Below are 6026 nucleotides of genomic sequence, written 5' to 3' on the forward strand. Positions count from 1 at the left end.
GGTATTATGTCTCGTGAATGGACGACGAATGTAAATGACAGGTTCAAACATGATAATCATGATATGCGTGTCTTCTAAGAACATGACAACATACCATTCCCATGATGCGCTCGCGGCCGTTTCACTGGCTCTACATATACCAAACTACATATACCAAGCGTCATGTGTATAGACGACGAAGGTAAATGACACGTCCAAATATGATAATTATGATATGCGTATCACGCAAACCATGACTATATGCTACGCTCATAGCATGTTCGCGGCCTTTCACTCGCTCCGCATGCGCCAAATTTGGTATTATGTGACGTGAATGGACGACGAATGTAAATGACAGGTCCTAACATGATAAACATAATATGCGTGACATGTAAAACATGACAACATGCCATTCTTATGATGCGCTCGCGGCCGTTTCACTGGCTCCACATATACCAAACCAAGGATCACGTGATGTGAATAGACGACGAAGGTAAATGACACGTCCAAATATGATAATTATGATAATCGTGTCACGCAAACCATGACTACATGCACGCTCATAGCGTGTTCGCGGTCGTTTCACTAGCTCCACATGCACCAAATTTGGTATTATGTGACGTGAATGGACGACAAATGTAAATGACAGGTCCTAACATGATAAAAACGGTATGCGTGACATGTAAAACATGACTACATGCTACGATGTTAGCGCGCTCGCGGCCGTTTCGCTAGCTCCACATATACCAAGTTTGATATCAAGTGACATGAATAGATGACGAATGTAAATGACAGGTGCAAATATGATATTTATGAGATGGAAGTCATGTACGGCATAATTTACATCCGCCTCAAAACGTTGTGCTGATTTTAAAGTGACATATCAACCTTCCTCATTCGTGCTTTGCACATCATCGGTTCCCACTGTACGTGGGATCTGCCTTTTTTTATATATAAAGCATCTGTCGCTATAAACTTCACATTGTGTCTGAGAGCAGATATTTTTTTTCTATGCAGCTAAGGCCAGTGAGCTTAGTAAATGCTGTGGAAACGTAGAATCAGAGCATCTTCTCTGGTGCGTGCTTACTTTCAAATAGTTCTGTTCAGAATGAAATCAACTTAATCGCAAACCACGCACCAACATGGTGGTGACGTCTCTTTGAGTAGCAATACAGTAAAATAATGGCACTCAGCTACCTGCCACGTAACCCGTAGTTCATCAGTGGCATCGCCTATACTGCCAGTGTCAGCAGAATACTTTATTATACGAAGGATTGGACTGTCCTCCCGCGGTGCTTGAAATAAGGACTAAAATATTTTCTTTTATTTTGGTACATGTGCCCCTTGTTTTGCGATTTTTCTTTGTGCGGCTAATGCTGACCGAACGGAAACGTACACCAGTTGAGCGCTTAGTACAGCTCTCCAAAGTAATACATAAATGTTACAGAAAAATAGTTCCGAAAATTTTAAACTATGAGGCGGAAGGGGTCATCCGAATAATCTCACGCATTTCCAGCAGTCGGGGTGGTCTTCGAGAGCACAACCTCCTCAGACTATTACATGCATTCTTGATGAGCCGCATGAGCTATGTCGCATCTATGCACAGGTGGCAACTCCATGAAATAAATAAATTGAACACGCTCATAAGGAAAAGCATCAAGAAAGTTCTTGGCATTCCTATGCGCACAAGCACTGAGAACCTTATGAAACTTGGAGTCCACAACACGCTTGAAGAAGTTATCGACGCTCAACAAACGGCACAGGTTGCCAGGATTTTGATCACACCAGCGGGGAGAAAGATTCTGGTTGACACTGGAGTCAACCCCCTGACGCTCGAAGTGCAAAATACGCCACTCGATGATTATATACGCTCTCGCATCGAAGTGTGCCCCCTTCCACGAAATATGCATCTACAGTGCAACGTGGGCAGGCGTGTCGCTCGAGCCTCCTCTCTTTTAGCTCAAGCTCACAAACACTCGTCTGTTTCATGCTTTGTTGATGCCGCCTAGTACGGCGTTTCCGCTCGCTTCGCGGTAGTATCCGTGGATACTAAGGGTCAGATTTTATCCCCGGCGTCGGTTCGAACCACTTCTTACAAAGCAGAACAGATGGTCATTGCACTAGCAATACTTGATCCACAAAGAACTGATATTTACACCGACTCTAAATCCGCTGCTAGGGCCTTCGCTTCTGGTTCCGTGCGCAAGGAAGTTTTGAGAACTCTCGCTCACAAGGAACTCGCCCACCACACAATTATTTGGTTCCCTGCTCACCTTGGCTTGAGGATCGGAGGCCTTCCCAATGTCAATGAGCTAGCCCACTCCAAGGCGCGAGGCTTCACTTACCGTGCCGGGACTTGTGCTTCTCAGACAGAGGAGTCAGCCCCCAGCCTTCATTTTAGAGACATTTTGACTACCTTCAACGAGATCACGAAGCATTATCAATTAGGCCGTAAGTCCTTTCGATTTCCACACGAAACGTTGTCTAGGCCACAGGCAATCTCTCTTCGCATTCTTCAGGCGGGAATATACCCTAGCCTCGTAACCTATAGCCATTACTTCGATATTTCAGAACTTTGTCCGGACTGCCAGAATCGCAGTGATTTTAACCACATGCTCTGGAGGTGCCCCTCTTTACAAAGAAAAAAAAAGAAGAATTTTCTGAGAACTCCTTTCATCTAATGCTCACGAGTCCGGTTCTCATACAACAACTCAAGGCTGTCCAGAAGGCCCACGATGCGGCGGTGAGGCTGGGCCTCCCCGTCCCAACGTGGGAGCGGCCCGCGATCCTACCCCTATAAAACGGGGGTGGAATCCTTCAGGACCCCAATAAAAGTTTTTCATCCATCCATCTACTCACAGCAACAAAACATTCCGGCAGGCTAATTTATTATAAAGCGCGATGTCATTTCTTTCATTTTCTTTTCTCGCGTTTCGTGTGTGCGTGTGTTTGAAGTTGCAACTTAAATTTAATACGGCGTTTATTTCATACAAGTGGTGAAACTTTCGATTTTCCTTGCTGCTCCTTCAGTCCTCGCTACTTCGTCCCTAGCGCAACGCGAAAGTTAGCTGGTGCCTGCTGCTAAGTAAGCAAAATATTCAAATGTCAGGTTGTACGGATGGTCAGGGTGGTTTCGCAATGCCGCAGTACTAGCGCCACTCGCGTTACACCGAAGACAGCAATGCTGACGTAGCGGTTGTTTCTGCAGTTTTGTGCTGTGCTGGCTATTCTCGAAGACTCTTCGTTTATCGCATCAGCGAAGTTGCGACGGGAATAACGAAGATAGCCTGCGTTTCACTTTTCTCTTTGTGTATTTTCGCGCAAGCAAGAATCAAACTCGTAATCAATCTCAATATATGCAATCACCACCGAAAAAAAAATGCAGTGTGTAAGCACGGCTATGCCAGGATATATGCAGCGTAAGGTACAAACGGACCGACGGAAAAAATGAATGGATGTCTAGATAGATGGACATATAGGCAATGAACAGATAGACGGATGAACAACCTAGCGTGCGTGCTCACACGAGTCAAGCGCAAGGTTGCTAGTGGCATGGGACTACAGAAGATTCCAGGCCTAATCCGGCACGCAGGCTATTATTATTATTATTATTATTATTATTATTATTATTATTATTATTATTATTATTATTATTATTATTATTATTTAGCACATAACTAAGTGAAGGTCACTTGTTTGGTTCTGAATGAACTGGTTAATCTCACCGAGCGGATACGCCATTAACTCTTTGGTGCCTTAAATTTTCATACAAACGAATTTGTAAAAATGGCACAACTATGAACGCTAAACTTTGAGCAATAATGGTGGGCGCTACGGGTGGGGTTGACCGTTTGGTGCCGTTTGAAGTATCGTTATGGGTAGACGAACAGACAAATGTACAGACAGACAGACCTTTTTTTTTTTTTTGTCGAAGGCCTGCAAGAAAGATCGTCTTTAAAATGCTTACGTAGCTTAGGGGTATTTTAATAATTGTTTTATAGACGTGGAGAAAGTGCAATGCACGAAAAAAAATATTAAAGTGTATCTTCGTCCTCTTCACTTTCCTCACATATATCAAAATTTTTACTATACAGTTAAAACAGTACAATTAACGTGCGTGACACATTCCTTGGCTCCATTATGAACTGCTTCTGAATAACATGGCACCAAACAAGAAAAACAGCCCTAAAAATTCGTTCCATTATTCAGTAACAATAACAGTCACTCTATCATAAAGAAGTGGTAGATGTTTCTCGACGAAAAAAAATTCATCGGTGTCAACCATTGCGTTTTAGAATTTAGTAATTATTTATTTAAAATATTTTTAACTGTGGTTTCTCCTTGTAGCAACACTGCTGCACGATCACAAGATTTTGCGAAATATGGCATGCAGTTGTTTTACGGTGATAGAAGAAGAAGAATCCTAACAGAAGTCTTCCCTGCTAAGATTTTACGCGACTATTGAAGCGTTATATTTCTTACTACGTAAGTATTCCCGCTGATGTTTATTCTCTAGATCGTTTTGATTCCGCATATTAAAAATGGCTGATTAGCGTTTCTTCGCAGTTACGTCGATGCGAGAATGTTGCTCATTACTACAGTGTGGCCCACTCTGACATATGCATGACATAATGAAGATGTGTCTGAAAAGAAAAAATAATGAAGGCGGCCCTAAATCTTTGATAAGCTGTCTATTTGTGGCCCTTGCACCAGGGCATTCGTGTGCCCCGGTGTATTCCTTTGGTTGACAATGTGTTTCATCACACTACCGAGGCTATCACAGAGGTCTAGTAGTAGCTAATAATTACGTGGGTCACATCTGCTCCTCCAATACCAGTTCTACGGGATACCATATACCAGATAAAAGCGGCTACCACATAAAAGCGTCTGTTCTTTCAAAGTACTAATTGAAGTTACTTTATTAAAGTTTTTTGCAGTTAATACGCCCAATGTCTGCGTACCTTATTATGTCCAAGCCCTGCCCACCGCCAGCAGTATATGGTCTATATCGATAGCTCGTCGTTATTAAGCTGAAAGATACGCTCCTTACAGAGCAATAAAAATTGCCCGCAGCTTCCCTCGGGGGAACACTGAGGAGGATGCGGAGCATATAATTGGTTAACGGGGTGTTAAAGTGCGACTTACTTGGGTCGATGGCTAAATTGGTTAACGTGGTTGTGAAATGGGGTGTTAAATTGCGACTTACTTGGGTCGATGGCTAAATTGGTTAACGTGGTTGTAGGAGGGGGTGTTAAATGAGTGAACACGTACACACGTATGCGAAAGGGCGGCGCTGGTCGAAGGGACGTCGATCATTGTGTTTGTGGATTCGTTGGAATTCATTTCACCGCGACCTTGGACGTCGACGCGCCGTACAAACCAACCGACGAGCGGCAACTGAGCGAGCGAGCGCCGACCTTGAGTATATATACAGCGCGACGGCGCATGCACTGTCAGCTGTTGAATGTTCTCGAAGCGCGACGCCACATGCGCGTCCACTGGAGAATCAGGAGAATTGTAGATGTCGAACGCGGTGTGTAGAGGAGGAAGGGTGCACAGATGGTGGAGGAGTGAAGCGCGCGCGGTGTGTAGAGGAGGAAGGGATGCACAGATGGTGGAAGAGTGGGCGACGGCGCGACGGCGCATGCGCGCGCGTCAGCTGTCGAATGTTCGAGAAGCGGTGCGGACGGCGCACTACAAGCCGCGAGTATAAGATGCTCCGCATCTAAAACACCGCCCACTGCGATGCGACGAGTCGCATATTTGTACTCATGATACTGAAAACATCTTCCTGATCATTTTTTCGTGAAATGTGTGTGGGTGTGTTCAAACACCTGAGAATGTTCATATTGTAGTGAAGTCAAGGAGTTTATTAGCCGGCAACCAGCGAGCATACACAATGGCGACAGTCACGGCCAAGCACGGACTCTCAGCGCGAGTGGCGTCCTTCTTGGGTAGCCCCATTAGGAGGTATTCAAGAGTTCTAGCCACTTCAGAGTTCGGAGGCTTCGCTACAATATAATTGATATCGCAATAAAAACTAAATA

This window comes from Rhipicephalus microplus, chromosome 2, assembly GCF_043290135.1.
Source record: "Rhipicephalus microplus isolate Deutch F79 chromosome 2, USDA_Rmic, whole genome shotgun sequence".
In the NCBI taxonomy this organism is placed as follows: domain Eukaryota; kingdom Metazoa; phylum Arthropoda; class Arachnida; order Ixodida; family Ixodidae; genus Rhipicephalus; species Rhipicephalus microplus.